Source organism: Strix uralensis, chromosome 1 (genome assembly GCF_047716275.1).
Source record: "Strix uralensis isolate ZFMK-TIS-50842 chromosome 1, bStrUra1, whole genome shotgun sequence".
NCBI lineage: Eukaryota > Metazoa > Chordata > Aves > Strigiformes > Strigidae > Strix > Strix uralensis.
The window spans coordinates 32,361,217-32,386,959 of record NC_133972.1 but is presented as its reverse complement, the minus strand read 5'-3'; the positions used below and the strand labels follow the sequence as shown (position 1 = coordinate 32,386,959).

At 42.1% G+C, this 25,743-nt stretch overlaps 1 protein-coding gene across 2 annotated transcripts in view; it reads right to left on the bottom strand.

Annotated features, from left to right (window-relative positions):
* The window catches only part of RFTN1 (raftlin, lipid raft linker 1), a 102,058-nt gene extending 93,887 nt beyond the window's left edge, over positions 1–8,171 (bottom strand). The window contains exon 1 of one of the 2 annotated variants that reach the window (XM_074861454.1): positions 8,074–8,171. The gene's annotated coding sequence lies outside the window, so the exon portion shown is untranslated. Of the gene's footprint in view, positions 1–7,100; positions 7,338–8,073 lie in introns of those variants that run through there. The other variant, XM_074861464.1, reaches the window with a different exon arrangement.
* Positions 8,172–25,743: the final 17,572 nt, after the last annotated feature.

The window sequence follows — 25,743 nt, the reverse complement described above, 5'->3', positions numbered from 1 at the left end:
CCTCAGGATCTTTTTCTGTTCCCAAAATGATACTTTTATTCTTTTTTCCAATGACAACTACTACCATTAAGTAAAAAAAGGTTATTCTTTCATCTATACAGCAGCTTCTTTCTTTTGCCCATGCAATATGATTAGCTTAAGTCTAAAATGTTATTTAATATACAAATGTATATTGTATATTAATGTTCCTAACATGGACTGTAATGGAACACATCTAGGACTATACTTGTGCTTTAATATATTGTAGAGTGAGCTAGCACTAAGTGTTAGCAAGTGTATCAGATTTCTTGTTTCAGCAATGGCCCAGTAATTCTTACACATCATAAGTATACAATACAGCATTTCGTAAGCAAAATAATTCCATTTCAGAGGTCATTAGGCAGTATTGCCTGCAAACCTCAGTTATGCAAAGGGTCTGAAATCCACAGGACTTTTCAGACAGTGATGGCTGCAGAGGAGGCCTTGGGGACTCAGTATTTCACATCGCGGAGAGTTTTGCATTCTTTCCTAATTTAGGGTGAAAGCACTAGAAAATACAAGCCTGCTCTTCCAGCAGCAGCCATGGGCACTCTCCACTGCTTTTCTAGCAAACATTTCCTCGACCCTTTTGAGAAAACCAGTCCACCCTCATTGCCCCTGCGAGTAATGATCTCTGCAAACTGTGCCAACCTACAAGCCATTCAGTATGGAGATACCTGCCCACCTGGGACCGGACTGAAAACATACATTTTTTGTATTAATTCACTAAGTGACTGCTTACCAGAAGACTGATTTTCACCTTCCTGCTGCTTGGCTAAAACTTCCATTAGTATCCTCGAGGATAAATACTTCCTCACATTTCATTAAGTATAGGCACAGTTATATTTATGTTACTAAAGCACGCATATGGAAAAGGATGTTTTCACTTGAACAAAAATGAGGTATCAGTAGAAAAAAGAAGTTTCACAACATCACAATCTTTTCCGCAGTAATTAGGATGCCAGTTCTGCAGCAGTAGAAAATAAAGCTTAAGAAATAAAGTTCCTACTTTAATACAGAAGTCTATTAAAAAAATTCCAGAGATGTATGAATAGTTAAAGTTTTCTCAAAGATACTGATGATGTGTGTACGACAAGTAATCACTGAATCACCAAATTCTGCTCAATGTTATCCCACAAACTTCTTACCGGGACAGCTTGCTTTATAATCTTCCAAAGATTTTTAACATTAGTTACTACCCTCTTCCTTTCTTTTGCAGCAAAGTCAGTGCTGTTGTCTTTCCATCCTCGTCTGAAAACATCTCCTTGCTTTTCAGTTACAAATCTAGTTGTCAACAGGTCATTATTCACCTTCTTACTTTCCTACACTGAAGTTACCAATGAGTGCTGTAAGAAATGTTCATCATTGATGCATTCAAAGTAATCTAAACCCACCTCAATCCCCTTTTTCAGCAGCTATATTGTTTTGCTGTAAGTGATGGTTAAGGTTACTGTAATACATATATTTATCCTGGCTTTCTACACCTGTATACAAATTGTATTTTTTTTTATTCAGTATTAAAACAAATTATTATCACTAATATTCACTTATTAGTAAATTAAAAAACAATCCTTCAAAAACACTGCAAAATTGTCACATATTTTATTTGTCACATATTTTCATACTGGCTCTGCCAGTAGGTTCTAAGACAAAGGTTCTTCTTCCTTTTAATTAACGTAAAAATTATCAACTCACTAGTTCCATACTTAGAAGAAATGAGTGAGAGAAAAAGTAACATCCAATGAAGAATATTAACCACTAAAATTAAGATTTAGCTATGGGCTCTTACAGCTACACATGCTGGAAAAACTAATTCTGTCCACAAACTCACTTAGATTGTGAATTAATCTTACACATGCTCTATGATCTTGATAATCTCTAAAATTGTTCTTGTGTTCAGCCACATGATGATAAAACTGGAACTGAAACCCAGATCTAACAAGAGATTTATTTTTTTTAGTCTATATCTCATTTTAATTTTGAGAAACATGAAAAATGGAAGCTGTGATGAGTTGCAGAACAACAGCAAAGCCTACAGTCAATTCCTAAGCTTGTCTTGTGAATGACAGCAAAGGCCCCCACTGGTTAGGAAACAAGCAGTTTGCATCTGCAAACTGAGTTCAAAAATTTAACCCAGGTTTTGTACATCCCAAGCAAACACCCAACTTGCAAGCCACAGAAGAAGCCTCTTGCCACCACCACCTCCTCCTCCTCCTCCCCATTACTGTCCTTTGTCTTGTATTTTAGGAGTAGAGGAGCTCTGAGGAGCATCTGGAGGAACAGAGCAGAAACCCACTTCAGCACAGCAATTAACCTGCCCCTGAACACTTCTTCCCAATGCAAGTTTTATTGAAACTGGTACCATCCTTCACCATGAAAAACAAAAAGTCACAACAAATTGTACTCAGCAAGCAAAAAAAACCAGTATTTCCATTTTTAAGCACCTCCATGATCCATGAAAATGAGCATATCTTGAATAAAATACAGGAATTTTTATAGCTCTTTTAGAGATCTGCCAAGTTTTCAACTCATCATCTCTGAACCTAAGCTTTGTTAAAATACTCTCTGCAGTTTGGGTTTGCCTTCTCACTTTACTAGCTTGTGTTCAAAATACATGAAATACAACAAGTTGAGATTTAGCAAAGAAGAACAAGTTAAAAGCATATCAAGAAGCTAACGACTTATTTTCTTGATAACGGTGGCTCAGGCCCCAGGATTCCTTTTCAGCAGGAAAAGGGCACAAAGAAGAGAAGAAAAAAACCCCTGCCTTCTATCTGATTTTTTGTTTGGGGCTTTTTTGGGAACAAATAGAGCTAATTTTCTGATGTATGCCCCCCTCCTTTCATGGAACCCCGTAACAATTTATCTCCAAGGAATAATAATGAAAATTACACTGAAACGTAGCAGAACCACATGGCTAATGGAAGCTTGAATAGATTACCAGACTAACTAATTTAAGGGATGTTTATCAACTAAGTTTATATTGGCTAAACAGTTTATTTCAACTATAGCAGTATTACGGAAAGTATTGTGTCAATGACTACTTACAAGGATGATTTGAAAAGACTTCCTACACAATTCTTCTCAGTACACATAGTACTGGAGTCAACTGCTAAGCATATAGCACTAGACTGAATACTCAAATATCATCTAACACATATGTAACTGCAATACACTACCACCTGAAACAAGGTAATTTTGATATTTATAATGGCACCCAAAGAAAATGTGCTGTACAGGCTGATTACACTACTGTCAGCTTGTTTTTAAGCAGTTAGTGCGAACGAGCTTGCTTGCATTAACACATTTTAAAAATTTATTGTCCAGAACTAGTGACCTCATTTTGTAAGCTTTATGGTGAATTTATTTTTTAAAAAACATATCATAAGCTACTGCTAAAGTTCCTGTCACAAAATTATGGAATATGATTCTTACTGGTGAGTACAGCAGTGAAACAAGGTAACTGCAATGGATTAATAGGTTTTCTCTCTTGATTTTGGTTAAGTCCTTTCATCCTGGTTCTTCTTTCCGTGGGTAATACTTAGCTACCTCACAGGGATGCTAGAAGGCTTTTACAAATAATTACAGGACTTCACATTTGTTGTGCAGTAATGAGATGCACTTATTTCCTTAAACCCTCACTCCTGCGATCCTGACCTTTCCATTTTCAAAATAATAAGCACTTCATGCTCAACTCAGTTCACTTGCTGGCATGTGGTCACTTAATTCTTGCATCCTTCCCAGTCTAAAAAACATCAGAGTGTTTAGTCCCCCATTCAGCTCTAAACAAACCCTGAGAGAGCTTGTAAATTATGTCCGAGTCCCTTTCCTAGCATAGTTAAAGCAATGAAGCAGAAGAGCAATAACAAGGCAAAAAAAAAAAAAACATCAGCCAGGGAAGCATAACCAAAGCAGAGGATTAAAAACACCAGACCTGACAAACAGGGTGTACAGGCAAACAAAGAAAGGAGAATAGTATGCTAGGATGATCCTTTATAGGTTCCCAGAATAGAGCTGTGCTCCTGACATATCCCCATTTTTCCTTCTCTGGCTTAACACTATATGGGCTTTTTGTGAGATTACACTCATTAAGAGGGAAATTCTATACCAAGAGATACCTACTTGGTTCTTTTTGAAGAGTATTACCATACAGGTAACTATGTAAGCATATATTCAATAAACACTGCAATAATTATTCTTTGTGGGGAAGGATCGTTTAAGTAACTAATGTTTACCAAATAATTTAAAAGATTTGCAAAGATTTATTTTGAAAATACAAAGAACAATTACAGTAAATCAGTCCTATCCATTGCTAGATGTCACAACTGATCAATTTTTTCCCCGTATACTTACGAATTCAACTAGCGCTATCAGGATATTAGACTTGCAGCTGATAACTAAATCTCTACTTATAGAAAGGTTGGAGAAAAAATAATCCTAGATTTATTCTTTATGATTGATTTTCTTTAAATTAAACAGTAGAGCAACCCAAGTAAATCTCCATTAAGGTTTTCAATTTCAAAAAGGCAAATCTCAAAAACTAGGGGAACTCATTAGTGAGATGAACAGGAATGAAAGTTGGAGGACGTGAGCACAGGGGAGGTCTGGAACATGTTTAAACTCCAATATGAGTATCTGCAGAATTTGTAACCCAAGGAAGTGACAAGAGAATTCATAAGAAGGTTTCCAGACCCAGCGAGATGAATTACCTAATAAAGAAGTTAAGGTAGAATAAGCAGAGAGCTTTCAAAGGACAGGAAAAAAAGCTCAGCAGAGGAAACTACAGTCTTGGATCAAGAAACACCAGCATAAAGTGAAATGTGCCAGAAGTCAAGCCCAGTTAGAGAGGCCAAAGATACCACAACTAAACAGAAGCAGAACACAAATCAGGAGGACTAATTTGGACTCATACCAAGAACCCTGGAAGACCTGTCATGATGAACTGCAAATCCAGCTGCTAGAATTAAAAAGCAAACTATTGCACCAGGTTTCGCACCATCTCTCTAGGAGACAAGAAAACGTACTGCCTACATGAAAAAAAAAAGGGGAAAGATAATTTGGCCAGTTAAGACAATTGCTAGTCTAGCCTCAAGAGTTTGCTAAACTTCAGGAAGCTTTAAGAAAACAAACTAATACACAGATAAATATGATATGGATTCAGCAAAGTTAGAACAGACTGATAGGTCTTAATCACAGCTCATGGAGAAACACATGCAGCACGTCAAGTAACACACCACCACAATAACATGATTTCAACAAAACATTATTAAGTGCTCTTGTTTTTATTAGGGTGTTCACAACACTAGTCTTGGGCTCAACTCTGCTGCCCTGCGTAACACACACCCACTTTCCTCTGCGCTGTCCCTGGGCCCGAAGGTCGAAGGCTACTTCAACCAGGGGCTGCCACCAGCTGCGCTTAACCCTCTCTAGGGGAAACAAAGCTGGTTTGTGTGTGTGTGCACGTGGGCGAGAGGGTGGGAGGAAGAAAGCAAACAGGATCAGACAGAACTGGTAGAGGAGAGAGGCAAGTGTTGTGCTGGTGTTGGGGAGCAATCTGAGGAACAGTAGGCTGATGGGAGACTTTGCTTCTTACCCCACCTACATCACTCTATAGGATTTATCCAAATGATTTAATACTGTGTGATACCATGATGCTGTCTTTCAGTACAAGAAAAGGTTCAGATGTACCACACAGTTCTACAAAACAGTTTTTGGCAAGGTATTTCTGGTCACTGGATAAAGCACAGGTAAAATTTCTTCTGAAAAACCACGGCTGCAAATGTTCAAGCAAGATGCCTCCATGTGAAGACAAGAGACTACAGAGATGCCAAGAAGGACTAGAGAAACACTCTCAAGAACTTAAGGGGAAACTACAGCACCTAACATTTATTGTCTAGCAAATTAAAGACTGAATGGACCCAACAGAAGCATGCATAGGAATGTTAGATACGAATCTAACCTTCCTTTAAAGTTAATCCAATGCCACTCAACCCACAGAAAACAAGCATGAAAAACAGATGCATATTGCAAGGTACGCACAGTAGCTTCAAGGACAGTGAATAAAACCATGGTAAAACACCAAGCTAGACAGACTTGACAGTCATATGCTTACTGTCTTTTGCTAGTTTGCCATGGAGTAAAACCCTGGCCAACACAGGGTAAAAGGAAAAGTGGCCAGATGTGACGCTGTGGGATCTCACATGAAGTTGGGGGATGGAATAATAGTTATGGGATTTTAAAGACAGGCTTCATCAATTTTGATTCTTAATTCTTTGAAAGGCTGTGGCTCCAGCTTTTCAGCTTTTTCACCACAGATTCTTAGGCCACTTCATTTCAGCCAGTATGGTATCTGTGTTTCCCAGTACCACCGCTCATAACTCCCCTAGGTATTTAATCACAGCTGTATATACTCATTCTGTGCTACATTCTCGCTCTCATACCAGGGGAATGCCAGCATTCAAGCGCTGGAAAGCCCCTTGTCTAGTGTAACTAACTTGAGGTTAAGTTAGATTCCTAAAATAACCCTTCATTCTGAGACTTTTTTTCCTTAGAAAAAAAAAGAAATTAAATACACCAATATGACCAGTAGTATTGTGAAAAAAAGGGTTATTGCCAGTAACTTGTTATTCAATACCAGAAGCTGAAATGGCTTGGATTCATTAAAAATAAAACATAAAAGCAGATGTCCAAAAAGATCTCCCCTTGTAAAGCAGAGATCAGCTATGTCTTGACAATGTTGGTTATTCTCCTACTAAATAAAAAAAAAACCCAACCACGTAATTTTTTTTATAGGAATAAAAATAGAAGCTGTATAAAATCATACCATAGCTTCCAAACTTTGGCTGAAAACATTAAAGAACGCTTTGTCAGGTATAATTAATTTTTTATTATTTCGCACCCAACAACCAACCCCTTTAGCACACCAGACGCCCCTCCCGAGACCCCAAGCCGCCTCCGGCCCCGCTGCCTGTCCCGCCACACAGCAGCCGCTGCCTCAGCGGGCTCCCCGGGGCCGAGCTGGCGGCGCTCCGGAGCGAAGCGCGCTCGGTCGGCGTGGAGAACGAATGCCTGCCATTAATTACCTGACCGAGGTGGAAGTATCACAGAAGAGCTCTAGAAGTCCATCCAAGTAAATTCCCCTTTTCCAGAAATACGCAGGCTGCGAGGAGGAGTTTGCTCCGCCAAGAGTTCAGTTAAACCAGAGAGGAGAGAGATGCATTCCCTACTCAGACACACAGATGCTGACTCGTGGTAACCCTGCCTCTCCCTATATTGTAATAAAAGCGTGCTGAAACAGTGTCGCGGACTTAAAAAGGCAATAGCCAGCCCAGCCTCTGAAAACAACTGTAAAAGCACAGACCCCCGCCAGCCACACGATGGCACGTCGCGGTACCGCCGCGCCCCGCTGCCCGACATGTGCCGAGCGGGGCCGGGCTGGGCGGGCACATCCCCACCCCACCCCTCCCAGCCCCGCTCGGAGCAATCCCCTGCCCGGCTATGCCCCATCGCGGCGGGGGCTGGACGCGAAGAACCGCGCTGGCTGGTAGCGATTCTCAGCCATGCCGCCTCCGGTGCCCGCCGGCGCCCCGGCCGCAGAAAGCCCCGGCGGAGCCCCGGGGGTCCCCTCACCGCCTGACAGGACGGCGCCGGCCGCCGGCCCCGCCGCCTCCCGGGGCCTAACGCCCAGCGCGGGCGAGTGCCGCACCGGCCCTTCGGCAAACGGCAGGACCGAGGCGGCCGGGACCACCGCTCCCTCCGGAGGAGCGGTTCACCGGCGCCGCGCAAACCGAAATCGGCTGGGGGAGAGGGCGGGAGGGGGTGCCTCCCCCCGAGAAAGCCTGGAGCAGCCCCTCCGCAGCCGGGCACGCCGGCCAGCCCGGGCCCCGCTCCGAACTTCGGGAGCCAAGAGGATCAAGGCGACTCAGAGCCCCGGAGCCGCTTTCCCGGCTCTGCCGCGCCGACCCTGGCCAGCGGCCACCTCCCGGCCGGCCCCGAACCCCCCCACCGCCCCCTCGCCAAGTTTGCCCGCCGGGCCGGGCGGGTGCGCGGCGGTACCTGGGACAGGCGGCGGGCGAAGCGCAGCCCGGCGGTGCTGAAGGATGCCCGGCGGGCGGAGACGGCCGGCCCCACTGACAGTGCTTCCTCCTCCTCCTCCTCCCACGGCTGCCGCCCGCCCGCCGCGCTCCGGGGCCGCTCCCCCCTCGGCTCCGCGACAGGGAGGTGCCGGGGTAGCGCCGCGCCGCCACACGGCCCCGCTGCCCGGCAGAAAGTTTGTGCCGCGCAGCCCGGGGGCGGTGGCACGGAGCGGGGAGGCGCCTCCGCGGGGCCGGGCCGGGCCGCTCCGCTCCGCGCCGAGCGCGGCCGGCCTGGGGCCGCGGCCACTTCCTCTTCCTCCGAGCTGCGGGGCCGAGCCCCGAGCCCCGCGCCCAGCGGCAGCCACGATCAGGCAGGGAGAGGGGCAGCGGCGCTTCCCGCCAACGCCACGGCCCTGAAAGGGGGACTGCTCCGCCCGCCGGCCAGGGCTGGAAGTCCCTCACGCACTGCCCGCCTCAGCCCCCGGCCCTACCCCCTGCTGCAGCTTTGCTCCCTCCTCTCGGGGCCGGGAGGACTCTACCTCGGTGCTTTCAGCCCCAACACTGTCGAGCCACACCTGGGGTGTCCACAGTGCCACCGGCCTCCTACTCAAAGCCTGAACCTCTCCGTTAAACGTGCCTTTTCTCCTCCTCCCTCAGGTGGAGGCAAACCCCCCTTCTCCAGCCCAGACAAGCTCAGCTCCCTCAGCCTCGCCTTGCAGGCCCTGTGCTCCAGCCCTGGCCTCGGTAGCCCTCCACTCAGCTGTCAACAACTTTCTTGTCCCAGGACTGTGAAGGGGAAATGACACACCCAGACAGAACATGTGGTCGAGAAGAGCCCTAATGATCACCGAAAAGGATAATCGCTTTTTCCAAGCTGATGCCATGCTGTTGTTACCTTTGTTGGTTGTGGTCACACGCCCACAGACTTTGAAACAGAGCTGCTACCGTCCAGACAGGCAGTTCCCAAGCCAGGTCTGTGCAAGGTGCCCTCCCTTCCCAGAGGTAGCGTGTTTGTCTTGGTTAAATTTCAGAAAGTTCATGCTGGCTTGTTCCTGAGGCTGCCTAGGTCCTTCTGGACAGGAGCCCAGCCCTGATGCACGTCAGCTGCACCCCAGTATGGGGTCACGCACAGACATGGCAACAGTGGGTCCTGCCATCTCCTCCCAGTCCTTGCAAAAGATGTTAAGTAAAACGGGCCTCCAGGCAAAGCACAACCCATTAAGCTGCAGCTGTCTGAGCCCAACTACACATTGAGCTTTTTACCCATCTAGCTGTCCACCCACCTAGACTACAGAATCCTAAGCACATACGAAAATAGCACAGGAGCCAGTGCCAAGCACCTTACTGAAGTTGCCATGGCATCCATTACCATCCCCATGCCTACCAATGCAGCCACTCTATCATAGAAGGCATCTGGTGAGGCATGATGGCACCCTTTCTAGACACATGAAAGACACAAAAGCAAGTCTGTTCCAAGGGGACTCTTTCCCAGAGCCCAATTTCCTCATGGTTCCTCAAACTGTCCTTCTGGCCTTTACTGAAAATAGGTGCAACATTTGTCTTGCTTTAGTTGTTGTGGACCCTCCTCACCCCACTCTTAGTAGTACAGAGAGAAGCTGCTCCCAAAGCATTAGCCAGCTCTTTCCAGCACCCTCAGACACAGTCCAGATGGTGTAAGATTTGTACAGGTTAAGTTCTCAAAAACAATCCCTGTCGTGATCCTCACCCATTGCTGGTAGTTCTTCACTTGCTTGAACCTTGCCTCCAAGCACACGGTCAGGAAAATTGAGGCAAAGGCAGCTCCAAGTACATCGGCCTTACCTACGCTCACGTTCAACAACAGGCCTACATGCTCCTTGTTCTCAGCCTCTTACTGTTAACATAGTTTTTGAGAGCAACATGAGATTCCACAAGCCCTTGTGTGCATCAACACCATCCCCACATGCCTTGGCAGCATTTCTAATAACTTCTTCGCCATAAACTGTTCTTGCTTCTACCATGAGTTTTCCAAGGAAGTTGTTGTCAGGTGATCCCTGTTTAGCCTAGCTAGCATCCCAACTCATCAACTTGCTTTCCTATTTGGATGTGCTGCTCTTGCATAGGGAAAAGGTGTCCCTTAAAAGCCTGCCAGCTTTCCCATGCTCCCCTCACCCTTCGGAGCTGCCTCCCATGGCATCCCATTTACCAGTTGCCCAAATAAGCAAGTTTGCTCTCTGAAGTCCAAGAACTTGCCTTCCTCACTCCCTTCAGGATCTTGTGCTCCACTGTATGATCATGACTACAGCAAGGGTTGCTATTATCACATTCCTGAACTCTTCCTTGGTGGTGGACATCCATTTCTGCAACATCTCCGGTTGGCCCATTCAGTGTATCTACCAAGAAAGCTTCCTGGAATCTGCTGGATTGCTTGCATCCCACCATATTACCCTTCGAGTTGTCAGGGAGATTAATTCCTCTCCAAAAATGAGGATCTGTGACCCATAGATGCCACTGAGTTGCTAATTTAATCAACTTTCATCATGAGTAGCTGCTCTGTAATTCACCAAACACGTCATCCTCAGTAGCCTCTCCTTTGATCCTCAGCATTCTCAACGAGCCTGTTGTTATCCAAAAGCTCCATATGTTCCACCTGCTCTTTTTACAGGAGCAACCCTCCACCCTCATCTTCCCCATCTCTCCAGAAAAACATGTTCCATCCCAAACACCACGTTTGTGGACCAAGTCTGGAACTTTGCTTGCCACCTTCATTGTAATTCCCCTTATTAGGCCAGAAACCTGTTCAACAGCTCCTGAAACACCCTTGATTAATACCGAAACTGCTTGAGGCCCTTATGTCCAGCAGACACAACTACATTTGCTACACTTTGTCCACTTAAGAATCTCTCTCCCTACTGTGTAGGTGCATAAAACAAATTAAAATATATAAGCAAACACTACATTAGCAGCCCAATTCCTTCCTAAGAGCAGAACATTTCTGTATTTAAGGCTGCTATTGTGACAGATGAAATCTATTTGGAAGCACTTCCTCCATTTTTCCCTCAAGTGCCATCAGGGAATGAGAAAATTTCCCCAGAGTGGCCTCCGTCTGCATTCAAGTCCTCTTAAAGCACAACTATCAGCATTAGCTAGTCGTCCATAGCCAAAAGCATAACATCAAAACACTGGAAGTGGGGAAATGAAGTTACTTCTTTACCAGTGATGAACTATGAAGCTAACACCAGCAGTGCCTTTTGTGTGGTGACTTTAGCTATCTCCTTCTCCTATTCCCTTTTGTGCGTTTTGGTTTTTTCCTCTCCATTTAATTGTTTAGTTTTTCCTCTTTCCTTGTCCTTCATCATTTTTCCTCCGCTCATTAGTTTCTCTGGCTTTCTGACTGTGTGAGAAAGCAGCATGCAGTCACATCAGGGTGCCATGTAACTGAGCTGTTTTTTCTGATACTACTGTTAAAGCATATGGGGAAGGATTGGCTAAGTGTGTAGGAAGAAGTGAAGTGCAGCTTTCCATGTATTATAAACACTTCAAGTCATAGATGGCTCCAGAAGGAGCATCCTGGGCCCCAGACCTTGCAGACACCGTAGGATTTGCAGATCTACACCTCGAGTTGAACTGAAAGGATGTCTCACAACATTAAAGACTTTTGCTGGTGCAAAGTCTTCTCGGATACAGAAAGGGACATCAACACTAAGAAAACAACATTCCTGGATGACCATTGATTGATATGAAGCAACAGTACTGTGCAGACAAAAAGTGTTTCAAATTAATGTTTACAGTGGGTCACACAGCACAGACCGTATTTCCACACCACTACAAACCATCTTTCCACTACCCACTTCACAGTCAATAACTATCAGACATGTCTGCGAGCTCAGAGCTATCAGAGACAAGTTGTTTTGATGCACCAATTTCAACCTGGAATTCCTATATTCCAGTGTTAAATATACAACACATTAAGAACTTTCTGCACTTTTTAAATAGAGACAAATTTGAATTAAAATTTTGTCCCGCAGGATTTTTGACATGAAGGTGTTTTTCTCTGACTACAAAAGTCTATTACAGAAGCAGCAAATTACCAGGATAGGATACACCCAAATAGGTGATAGTAGAGATGTCTACATTGGAAAGATGGCTCAAGTGGCTGCTATCAAGGCACGTAAGCTGAAACATACCATACAACCTAAACTGATGCTGTACATCTAAACTATTGTTTCTAGACTACCACTGTGAGAATTTCAGAATTCCACTCTGGCTTGTTAAGTGTTCATATATTCTTTAGAAAAAAAAGTATGCACTGCTCCCCTATTTTGAGATTATCTGCCTCTCAGAACCATTCTGGTACAGATTTGGTAAGATATGATCTAGAACTTACTCTGACTGTAATTTCATGTGGTACTCAGAGGAGGCAACGTTATTCCTATGAGAAATCTGATGAACTTGAAAAAACCTAAACAAGCATCCTAGTCATTTCAGAGTTCTTTTTCTCATATATACACACACACTCCTAGAACAATAAACTACTGCAAAACACAAGTGACTTGGTAATTAAATAGTAAAATACAGCTCTAACAACCATTTAACTATAAACAACTGGAGGACTTTACTGCTTTAATCAACAGCAAGATGATGCCCCTAGACACTCCATCAGGGAATATTCGTTTACCTTAGGAGTTAAAAAGTGCTTTGATACATTTTATTTCTGTTTCTAGCCAGTACCATCTCTCTTGTATATCCACACATTTAGCAGTGCAGAGCTCTACAACCTTCTGTATCACAAGCAGGAGTGATCACGTTTTCCATTTGCACTTTGTAGTGTGGGGTGCAGCTGGGTAAGGCAAGTTCAATGTAGGTGTAAATTGCTATTGGTAGGGCACTGAAGAATTCTGCTTTGCCAAATAGCTGTACTGATTTTGGCATAGGCAGAGAAGATTACACATTGTGAAAAGCAGCGAGAAATCACATGCGCAGCATTTCTGTCTCATGCATGGTGTTTCTAGTTGTGCCACTAGATAATCCCTTGCTTGGTTATTCCAAGTGTAATTTGAACAACCAGTTGGAAAAATCCGCGTACAAGTAAGCCATTTATTTTTTTGTATGAAACTCAGTGTAATGTCAGTTACTGTTTTTTTCACTATAGACTCCAGCATTCAAGTCAACCACATCCCATCTTTCTAGTTTTCACAGCAGTATGAAAAATATTTAAAGCTGATTTAGAACAAATTTTGTTTCCTCTGTCAAAAAGCAACACCTGTAACATCACACTGAACAGGATTCAGCAAAACTTAAGTTAATCAGAAGTAATTTATTCAGAAACAGATACAAAAATACCAGTAAAGAAAATTAAGCTTTGTTATTTACCTACCACTCAGCAAAAGCATATTTAGTATCTACTGAGATTTTTATTAAGACAAAACATGAAAGAAAAGCCAAAATGAGAAAAACCAGACTATATTTGAGGTAGACAAGTCCTTTAGCTTATTTTCCTCATTATTGTTACTGTTAGTTTCAGATCACCAGTACAAACTGCTATGAAACAGCTCACTCTTCCAGGATCAGACTTTATTTGTTGACAAATTACCATTTTGATTTCTAGTTTATATTTTGGGCACTGTAGTAGAAAGCACCTCTGTCTTACCAATGCCAAATATATCATTCCCCCTGTACTCACTACTGTTTCCACCTTAACTGGTACAAATTGATATGATGGCTAGGGAAAACAATTCCTTTAGTTTTGCACAATTCCTTAGTGCCAAGCAATCTGCCACCATGGTAGCTCCAATAAAGGATCTGTAGCTGTCTGACCTGTGTCAGGTTCTAATTTGTTTTTCCAAGGCTCTTGCACTCTCAAGATCTTGAACGTCATAGTTTCCAACAGGTTTGAGTCATCAACAGGCTGAAGCACTCAAGACACAGAGGTGATAAGCTTGAGTGAAAATTAAATTTTTTTGAACTGTTTTCTTATTGCAAAGAAATTATTTCACTGGGTGTTATTCAGAACTAAGCCGTAGCTTCTCAGAAACACCAGAAAAACTGCCTCCAAATCACAGAAGGAACCAAGGTGGAGTAGAAAGGTATGGAGAAGTCAGGTCTATATTGCTGCTAAAGAGAATTAGACCAGTCCCCTACTGCTGCTGGTGGTGATATAACCCTTTCTGTCCCAGCAGCAGCACACAATTCGACCTTTGCTCAGAAGCGGTAGCTACTTTTGCCTTTTCAGGTTTCCAGAATAGGGAAGCAGCCTATGCACACTTACATTCTCAGAGGGTCATAATTTTAGCCCAATTAGTTATTAAAAATAGCTCATATTTTATTTCCAAAGAAGAGTAACTTAAACATGACTCTACCTACTACAGCATTTTAATGTCCCAGGAAATTTTTTTTTTTAATTTTTTATTCTTTAAGTGCTTCTACTTCTCATTTGTAGGCAACTACTAGGGAGCTGCAGAGGCTACATATAATTAAGGATCAATTCTCTGTTTTGGAAGCTCTTTCTGAAAGCTGGTTTCTATAGTCTTGAAACTTAAAATACATTTATGGACATACATTTCTGAAGAATACATGTAAGATTATGTGCACGTAATTTTGACTTGAACAGCATCTGATAGGATATGCCTCTGTAAGAGTAGTAAAGTTGTGAATACATTTGAGAATTACTGACAGTTTTATTTAATTCATCCCCATTTATTTTACCTTTCTTGAATGTTTCAGTACACATCTGACAAACACAGATTTCACATTCTCATTTCAATAATAATTTTGGTTAAATCCAAGCTGTAGAAGAACCTTCAGAAACAGGAGAGAGATGGCCCAAAATGGCTGCATATAAAAGCCTGTTGGCCAGAGAGCAAGATTTATTGCTGTATCAAAGTTGGCACTAAAGCAGCTCTTGCTCTAGGTGATCAAAATGGTGGCCAGATTTTCTCTGTCAGAAGGGCCAATCTAACCAAGCATGAGAGAAGCTATGACCTGTTTCAGATTACATTACACAAGTTGTTTCTCTTGCATCTCTGTTCTCAGAAGTAAAAAATGGAGAGTTATATTAATTTTTGTAAGGTACTTCAAAAACCTACGAGTGAAAACCCTATATAAAAGGTCATCTAGTAATAAGCCAGTGCAGAAGGGTAAGTAAGACTTAATGTTAACAAGAAACACTAAATTACTGAAGGAGCTAGAGTATCTTTTTCCTTTCTTTGGATATCCAGACTTAACACTACTCTACCATCAGTACAGAGTTAAGATATGTACTCATATTTCTGTTTAACATTCCAGAAGTTTAATAGAGCACTATAACCAATCAGTTCATTTTTCAATTTCTCCATTGCATTAAGCTAATTCACATATAAGGGAAAGTAATTCTTAGAACTTTTGATGTTTTAGATTTCTATCTACCAGATACCTGGTGCCCAACTATACTAACAAGGTTAATGGAGACTCTCATTAGAATAAATTTCACTAATATGAAAGAGGACTAGGCAACCAACACTTTAAATAATGCAGACAGATTCATGAAATTTTTAGTTAAGTGTTAAACAGTCCATTACCTTTATAGTAGATGGATAGTTAAGATACACCCCAGAAAATAAATACTCCACAAATCTGCAGCAGCTCAGCTGTTCCAATGGTACAAACAGTGACTTAGACCAGGCAAAAGACTACAACGGGTCACTATCTTAAGTTTATGAGCACCTGATTCTAGCCCTATTGGTAATAACTTGTTAAAAAGAGTTTGCTTCATTCCCCTCTGAATAAACACTACATAGATACAGTACCAGGAAATTCAGTACTTAATGCAATGATCTGAAAATTGGTATTTTTGTTAAGTACAATTTCCCAACCTACAGAATAAAATATTTCTGGGTAGTAGAAGGGGAGAAGCAAGAACAGCTTAGTATAGGAACTTAATAGAATCTAAATCATCCAAGTTGATACTGCTTTTAACTTAATGATCTGGATCACAATCAGACTTTCCAGTCAAGGAACACTTTTCCCAATTCAAAAGCCACTTGACTAGTCTAACAGGGAAAAGTGGTAAGATCCTTCAAAAGAATACATCCCATGGCAGCCATGATCCTTTACATGGCCCTCAGGCCTCAGTCTGAGCTCTGGTAAAGGAGGATGGCATCAATTTCTAAGCAATTTCACATCAATTTCACATTTGTTGTCAGGGAGTTTTCTATAAGACAACACTTCAGGCTTCTTAGTCACAAAGAGGTAAGATCTGTAACAGCTTCAATGGATGCACAGGACCGAGATCCAACTCGTTCCCCAATTCCCGGGGAACAGTATTACAAGAAAAGAAAAGACACCACGTGAAAAGACACTGTGGTATGTAGAGCCTGGTTTACACTAGAATTAGTATCTCAGAAATTCAGTATTGTTGATATATCTGAGCAAGCTTTGATGAAGTCCCAAACTTACGAAAGATGTTGTACAGCTGCACAGACACCCAGTGCATTCAGTACAAGGTACATAATGTCACACTGAGCAATAATAACTGGGGCAAAGTGCCTTGAGTCTAGGTGGTCTGTGAATACACCCTAACATTCAGCACCCTTGGAAGTAAGTACCTGTACAGGTAATGCAATCAGGATGAAAGGGTGTAGAGTCTCAGGCAATTATTTATCAATTTGTGGCAGAAGAGAATCTAAAGAAGATACAGAAACCTTGGAAATCTTTTAAAGCCAAGATCTTTATCAGCAAGTATGAGGAAAAATTTTATACATGCTGCACCACAGTTGAAAATGCACAGCCAATCCTCCAATAATTAGAATTTCACCTGCTCAGCAGAAACACATACAGATTCCTGACCTGCAGGTGAAAACTAACTTACGCCTACCACACCTAAGGAAATCATTACTGAGTACAGCAAACTGAACTTGTGCATACAAAGCAGATGCATCTCCAAGCTAGTTTGGAAACAAACAAACAAATCACTGAAGCAGTCAAATGCCTACTGAATGATAAAGTTGTAATGAATTAATCCTTTTCCCAAACTTAGGATCTCACACAAGTTGTACATGAACCATATATTCTGAGTGTGTTAATACACCAGAAGTATTAGCTTGGCCTGAACTACCCTACCTCTAAGTTTTCTTTAAACTACTCAGACCTTGAAGTCTTCAAACAGTGCTTTACCCTCCACTGTAAAATGTGCAAGACTTTTTGGCTATCTTTGTTGCGTACTGGATGAGATATAGCTAATAAGAAAAGTCTTGGCAAGGGAGAATATGAACAAGGACCACGGTCTACCCCAGCCTCCCAAGAGGCAGTATAAAGAATGAACATAAAAAAGCACTTTCTATACTAGGTGCAACTAGAAGTAACAGTTCAGGACAGGATTAGCCTTCTCCAAAGAGACTCAGTTATCAAGAGAAAAGCATGAGTAGAGGAGCTACACATTAGTTCCAGATTTTGAAAACTAAAACACCATATGATCTAGGCAGTTCCATTATGGAAGTGATTTCAGCATGCAAAACTTTATAATCTTTGACGCAAGAGACAGAAAGCCAATGGTATTGAAGAGGAGCCACTTGAACATGTGACAGATTAACAAAGTGACTAGCATTAGAACCAGGTAAATGTGGACTCTATACTCACTAGCATTTCCATATAGATACAATAAAACATAAACTTGTCTGATGTTATCTGTACACTTATACTAAAAGAAGGATTTTGACTGACTAATTGTAACAGCAAAAGCTGGTATTTTCTCCACTATTTTAGTTTTCTAGGATGGTAAGGTACAAAACCTGCTGCAAGTCTTTAGAAAAATTATTCTGCTATGCAATGCACTTGGGGAACGGTATTTGAAAAATAAACCCATTAAGTTTCATCCCTGACATCACAGTTAAGTTTGTATATTTAAAGTATATCTTTGTTGTCATAGGTAACAAATACAGTAAAAGAAAACACTAGTGACATTTGTGACTAGTCACAGCAACTCCATTTTCCCTGCTAGCTCCACCTTCTCTTTATCACTAGGTATGAAGCGCAACACACAGGATGAAAGAGCAGCTAACAGGATTCTTAAAATTCAGTATCACAAAAAACAAGTTTCAAACTTAAAGTTTCCCAACAGGTCAACCCTCCATGTTATTTAATTCAGACCAACGTAAAATGAACTTTGCTCTTAAATTAGGCAAGAAAGATCATGTCTGTTTCCCACAGTGCCTTGCAAGGGGCACTTAACAGTCATTTCAGCCAATCCTCTTATCCGCTTCTATGCTTAAAGACAGAATTTTGTTTCCAATGAGGTTTGAGATTTTTGCTTTCCAAGCTGAAAAGCATTATTTCCAGAATAATTAATAGCACTATGCAAAATAATTAGCAGTACAATACAATTCTGTTTCATCCTTCGCTTGTACATACATGAGGGAACAGACTCAGCAACATGAATTTTTATGGTTTCTGAAGCTGCACATTACAGGCCAAGCAGGCTGGTTTGACATAATACATCGTCTGCTGCCCAAACACAGACCCCTGCCACTTGGATTCAGAGACCACTGTAGTAGCTGAACCCAAAAGCTTCAGAACGCAGTGAGAGTCATTATTAGCTATGTACGTCACCTTACTTATTAGAAGAATCTTATTCGGACAATACTTTATCATATACACTAGAACTTCCCCAATTTAGCTTGTCTGGACACAACCTGTGGCCTCAGGAGCTGCTTCTAATCCTGCATACAGGACATTTTGGGCTGGTTAGGCAGCATGTACACAGCACTTGAAACTTAGCGTATTCACAACAATTGCTCAGTACTTCTGGAGAACTCTAGGTATAATACATAGTATTATCTACTACTGCCTTCTTTTTAGGCAGTTCCGTCACATGGTTGGGTTTTTTAAATACAGAATTTAAATTATTTTCAGAACACCGAGTATGGCAGAAATAAGTTTGCTTCATGGTTTGATTTTTTTTTTAAGTAGCAGCTTTGTTGCAAATTAATGGATTGTTATTTAGGTTAAAACATTACTAAGTCTGTAAAGGCAAGGACAAAAACATATCGGACTCACGCAGCAAATATAAACTCCTTTTATTTATAACTGCATTCTGTGACATTGTGGCAAAATACTGTAGTACAGACCGCCTTGCTACTCCATTCAATATATACCAAAAGGAAGGATCAAAAACAAGATCAGAAACCCTGAGGCACAAACTGCTAGAAGCTAAGCATGTTCTTGAGGATCTATTTTCTCACCTTTTTTACTTTTCCATTTACAGACAGGTTTCCAGTAATGACCTACAACACTGAACTAAACCAACCTTAGTCTGGACAAGTATAGTAGTTCTTAACTAAGCTTGTTTAAGGGTCACCACCAATTGTAGGAACCCAGCAAAATAATACTTTATTATTTTTTGCTTCTTGGGTGGTGCTTCTATAATAACAAGATAAACATACATCTAAAGTGAACCCTAACTATTTTTTTTTTATAGCCTGTTCACTGTTGGCTTCATAATACCCTGTCATAAAGTGTCATTTATATTGGAAAATGTCACCCAATAAAGCAAACATTTCAGAGAGCTCGTAATTCCCTAGGGGAAGCAGACACAGCAACTGAAAATTAAGTTATCCACAATTTCTGCTAGATAACCACCTCCCCTCCTCCAACCAATCTATTAAGGATCTGGTCCTAGGGAACACTGAAAACAGCAGACAACACTAAGCACTAGTAGCAGAGGTAAACCACATAGCTGCGTTTCCATCCGTTGCCAGTTACTGTGTTCCATTTACAAAAAAAGAGAGATCCAGAATGAGTACCCAAGTTTAAAGTGGTCCTTGTTCTTACTCATTTCAATCCTACCTCTGTAAAAAAGGCAACAACGAAGGTGACTAAACGCATACATTCAGAATATACTGAGCTTGAAGTATCACTACAAGCTTTTCTTTTTACTATTTTGTATTAATCAATTTCTTGGGATTGTAGAATAAACTAGAGTTACCTGAAAGCAGGAGGACCAGCACCTTTTCGGACTTACAACTCTCTGAAATAGTGTCAAGTGCACTTAAGGATTTGATTTGCAAGCACAAGGAGAGGAACTGAAAAAAAGAGTTATGAACAAACTGACAGGAATTTTTCAGCTACAAAATACATCAGTGGTTTAAACTTCCCTATCCTGCTTCCCTATGGAGTGCCCAGCTCAGTCCTGACAATATACTCAGAACCAGTGTCAAACCTGCTAACAAACTCCACATTTCTGCCAAACCCATCAAGAATTGTAACACAACCTTTGGTAACCTAAGAAGTATTTTCATTGCATCACTTACAGCTGTATTTTTAAATACAGAAATGAATTAGCCTACAATAAGAACTGCTACATTCTGCAGCAGACAGCATTCACTGTAAAAACGACAGACTGTAGCATTCCATAAGAGAAACGTTTTTTAAATTACAGTATTTGTTAGGTTTTTGTTAGCTTAATGCCCCACCTGCTGGCTGATGACTAAATTACATTGTGATAGTTATCAAAGAAGTCACATGTCTATTATTCTGTCACCAGCAGGTAGCTATATGCTGTCATGGCAACTAGTACAATTCTATGTAGAAGATGGACTGCACAGCTGGGTCCACCACAGTGTGAAGATTAACATACAGAAATAGAACCTAAATGGTTACAAAACAGACGTTTGTCTAAGATTTTTAATATCCATCTGGACTGATCACATGGAAGTATTACAAAGCATAATGTGAATAAGAAATACTACAAAAACAGTGAACTCCTCATGTATCTTTTAGTCTGTAAGAATTCCTACACCTTCAGCTGTGCCCAGCTCAGTCACCATACTGGGCTATGTTATATTCAGGTATAGTTTCTCAGAAATGGATCAGAGTCTAGGAGAAGAAACAAAAGTCAAGGCTTATAATGTAAAAATATTTCAGTCTCATTTGAGAATGCCATTTGAAAGAACAGTTTTAAAGCTTGGCTTATTTTAAAGAACACATACAGTCTACTGCTCACTTTGTAACCAAACCTCACTTGGTCAAAGGAGCTCTGTTTGGAGTTAGCACTAGCCTGAGTTTAGGACCTGCTTAATAATTTGAAAAAGCATGAATAAGGGACCCTTCAGAGGCAGATGGGCCTGTCATGTCTATCCCCTCAAGCTTGGTGAAATGGAGTCAGTAGACACCTGCTCAGCTATGCCAAGACATGAAATGTTTCTGCAGCAGCCCTGAATTCACACAGGAATGTTCTTTTCCTGGACATACAGCATTTGCTGAAGTGTCAGTTCTAGGATTATCTTCTAGTTGTCCCCTGACTCCCCAGCTTGAGACTCCTGAACCTCTTGCAGATATTCCTGCATGGAATTAACTGCCTAAAACATGGTTATTAGAAGCTGAACAAACACAGTCAAGTAGCAAGACAAGTCAAAAATCCCTATTCAGGCTTCCTTCACCCCAGTAGACACATTTAGTACTGTCTCAGTGTCAGAAAGCATACTCTGGTGTGAACTGTCACACAGCACAGCAGCTCCTCATTTTCTAGCAGCCTAGCATTCTTGAGTGCTGTGCGCTCACCAAATCCCCAGAAACCACAGCAAAACAAAGCTGAGCAGCTCAGCCTTCACAATTTACTAACAGGCAACACAAAACTAAAATATCATTTCTGAAACTCCACCACTACTGATCCTTTTTATCTTTCAAAAAAAAAATCTGTTTTTAAAACCTGTGAAGAGAATTGCACTTTTAACGAAACTACCACAGACCACCTAAGAAAATAATTTTTGAGTCTGGTTGTTTCCTAAGTCAGGAATAACTGCTGCAACAGTGAGATAAGCACAACTGACACATTCTATGAAAGCTATTGTAACATTCAAACAGATCACACACACTCCCTTGTCAAAAATAGGTAACTACAGCATTTACAGGAAATGTCTTATCAATAAAGATCTGTTGTTGCAATATTTTTCCTTAGAAGAGATTCAGCAAATAAGATGCTTAACTACATATACAGATCTCTGTTCTAGTGAAAAGTAGAATCAGAAGCAACCTCAATTAGCATTCCAAACATTTAGTGTTGTACCAGTAAGTTATCTGCACAAGTGAAGTGTCTAACAAAGCAAAAAAAAAAAAACACTTTTTCCTTTTGAAGTTTTACTCTGGTATTGCAAGCAAATCAGTTCTGCATATTTACTCAAAAGGTAATTAACAGCCTTAAGGCACAGTAAGGGAAATTTTCTCCACAATTTAAAGTTCTGTCTATGTGCTATATATACATATCTTGACCAATGATGTTTTCAGCTTGATTGCTGTTTGACATCTCTCTACTACAGTGTGACCCTTTTCTGTAGCCCTGAACGTGAGAGGCCTCCAATGGCTATGGTGAGAACATCTATAGCAAACTTTAAATCTACCTGCAAATCACAGGGGCAGCTGCTCAGTGCAACGGGGTATTGTCCTACGAATCCTGCCAAGCCTGAAGAGGATTTTCTCCCAGTAATTAAACATACTACCTTCAGAGATTTCCACCCTAGCACATAAGACAAAGGAAGATACTTTTAAGGGTATGTCACAGAGCTTTGCAGGGAGAAAATTAGACAGACCAAAGCCCAACTAGAACTTAATCTGGCTACTGCGGTAAGAGGCAGTAAAAAACATTTCTATGAATGCATTAGCAACAAAAGGAGGGCTAAGGAGAATCTCCATCCTTTATTGGGTGCAGGGGGAAACATAGTGACAAAGGATGTCAATAAGGCTAAGGCACTTAATGCCTTCTTTGCCTCAGTCTTTAGTAGTAAGACCAGTTCTCAAGGAACCCAGCCCCCTGAGGTGTAAGGCAGGGACAAGGAGCAGAATGAAGCCTCCATAATCCAAGAGAAAAAAGTTAGTGATCTGCTACACCACTTCCACACAAGTCTATGGGGCCAGATGGGATCCACCCAAGGGTGCCAACCAAGCTGTCAGAAGTGCTCACCAACTTTCCATCATTTATCAGCAGTCCTGGCTAACTGGGGAGGTCTCAGTTGACTGTGTGACACAAATCTACAACAAATGTGACACACATCTACAAGAGCCAGAAGGATCGAGGGAACTACGGGCCTGTCAGTGTGACCTTGGTGCCAGGGAAGGTTATGGAGCAAATCACCTTCAGTGTCATCATGTGGCACATACAGGACAACCAGGCCATCAGGTCCAGTCAGCGCGGGTTTATGAGAGGCAGGTCCTGCTTGACTGACCTGAACTCCCTGTGTGACAAGGTGACTCAGTGGATGAGGGAAATGCTGTGGATGTTGTTTACCTGGACAAAGCTTTTGGCAGTTTCCCATGGCATCCTCCTGGAGAAACTGGCTGCTCATGGCCTGGACAGGTGTGCTCTTTGCTGGGTAAAAAACTGGCTGGATGGCCGGGCCCAAGAGTGGTGGTGAATGGAGTTAAGACCAGTTGGTGGCTGGTCACAAATGGTGCTCCCCAGGGCTCAGAACTGGGGCTGGTTCTGGTTACTATCTTTGCCAATGATCTGGACAAGGGGATCAAGTGCACCCTCAGTAAGTTTGCAGACATTGAGCTGGGCAGGAGTGTTGATCTGCTCGAGGGCAGAAAGGCTCTACAGAGGGATCTGCTCAGGCTGGATTGATGGGCCAAGGCCATTTGTATGAGGTTCAAGTAGGGTCAGTGCCAGGTCCTGCACTTGGGTCACAACCACCCTGTGCAATGCCTCAGGTCTGGGAAGAGTGGCTGAGAAGCTGCCCAGCAGAAAAGGATGTGGGGGTGTTGGTGGACAGTCAGAGGAATATGAGCCAGCAGTGGGCCCAGGTGGCCAAGAAGACCAATAGCATCCTGGCTTGTTTCAGAAATAGTGTGGCCAGCAGGACTAGGGAAATGATTTATTATTCCCCTATACTGAAGCACTGGTGAGGCCACACCTTGAATACTGTGTTGTTTTGGGCCTCTCACTACAAGACAGAGACCGAGGTGCTGGTGTGCCCAAAGAAGAGCAATGAAACTGGTGAAGGGTCTAGGGCACAAGTCTTATGAGGAGCAGCTGAGGGAACTGGGGTTGTTGAAAGGACATTGTAGGGAGGTGGGTGTTGGTCTCTTCTCCCAAGTAAGAAGTGATAGGACAAGAGCAACAGCCTCAAGTTGCACCAGGAGTAAAAGGAATAAGCTTTTAGAAAACTCTTTTCTCTTAGAATATTATTAATAGCAGAAATAATTAATAAATAGTTTTATAGGTTTAATTAATAGAGCACAGGTGCTCTAGAAACAATACTGGCAGTTCAATGCATATACTGCACATTTGTCCCCTGTACAGCCCTCATCATGGCTGTCTTAAAACCCAGTCAAGCTGAATTACTAAAAATTAATCTTAGGTATTAAGTTTTAGACATAACAAAAGATAAGTAAGTTATTAAGTTGGGGTAAGCAATTTAGAAAAGCTAGGTAATGAAAAACTAGACATAGATTAAGTATATGTTAAACAGAACACTGAGTCTTTTTCAGAAGTCTAAGAGTGAATTATGATGAAGATTGTTCAGAAGATAAGTAACCATGATGACTGAAGACTGCATCAGTGAGCAGTGGCATCAGAATTGGAACAGAACAACGAGAACTAGCAAAATTGTGGAATATAATGGACTTTTAAAATTGATAAATTGAGAGCTGAAAAGTGCCTGGGAAATCACCAAAGACTCTTTGTATTGCATGTTATGTAAAATCATATATATAGAGGGCGCTTTTTGTTAACCGGTGCCACTCACTGAGGCGATAGCCCAGCTCTGATCCATTAATAAAGCAAGCCTAGAGGTACCCGCAGTCTGGTGAAATCCTTCAACACCAGGGGAAGGTCAGATTAGGTTTTAGGAAACATTTCTTCACCTCATTGAGTCACCATCCCTGAAGGTATTTAAACAACATGCAGATGTGGCACTTAGGGACATAGTTCAGTAGCGAACTTGGCAGTGTTAGGTTTACAGTTAGACTTGATCTTAAAGGTCTTTTCCAACCTAAATGACTCTATGATGTAGTATATGGACTCTGACCAACGCATATTCCATTATCTGCCTTAATATCCTCCTAAAAGCCAGAGGTAGAAGTGTGCACCCATCCCAATTACAAGCATTCCTGAAAGACTAGTCCACCACGTGCATGTAGGATCCCCTTTGCATATTTTAAGGCATCATTTATCATTCTTGTTATGATGCACAGGAGCCATTAGTCCTGTTTTAATCATTTAACTGCTTTCTACATCAGTTTAAAGCCAGCCTATGGCAAGAACTAGATGGCTGCACAGCTCAACCACGTATGACCACATGAACTGCTACAGACCAAAACTTTTGAGAGAGGCGATTCTCCCCCTCTACTCCTCTCTGGTGAGACCCCATCAGGAGTGCTGTGTCCAGCTCTGGAGTCCTCAGCACAGGAAAGACACAGACCTGTTGGAGCAGGTCCAGAGGAAGACAAAAAAATGATCAGGGGGCTGGAGCACCTCCCCTGTGAGGACAGGCTGAGAGAGTTGGGGTTGTTCAGCCTGGAGAAGAGAAGGCTCCAGGGAAACATTATAGTGGCCTTCCAGTACTTAAAGGAGGCTACAGGAAAGGTGAGGAGGGACTCTGTATCAGGGAGGGTAGTGACAGGATGAGTGGTAATGGTTTTAAACTGAAAGAAGGTAGATTTAGGTTAGATATAAGGAAGAAGTTCTTTACTGTCAGGGTGGTGAAAC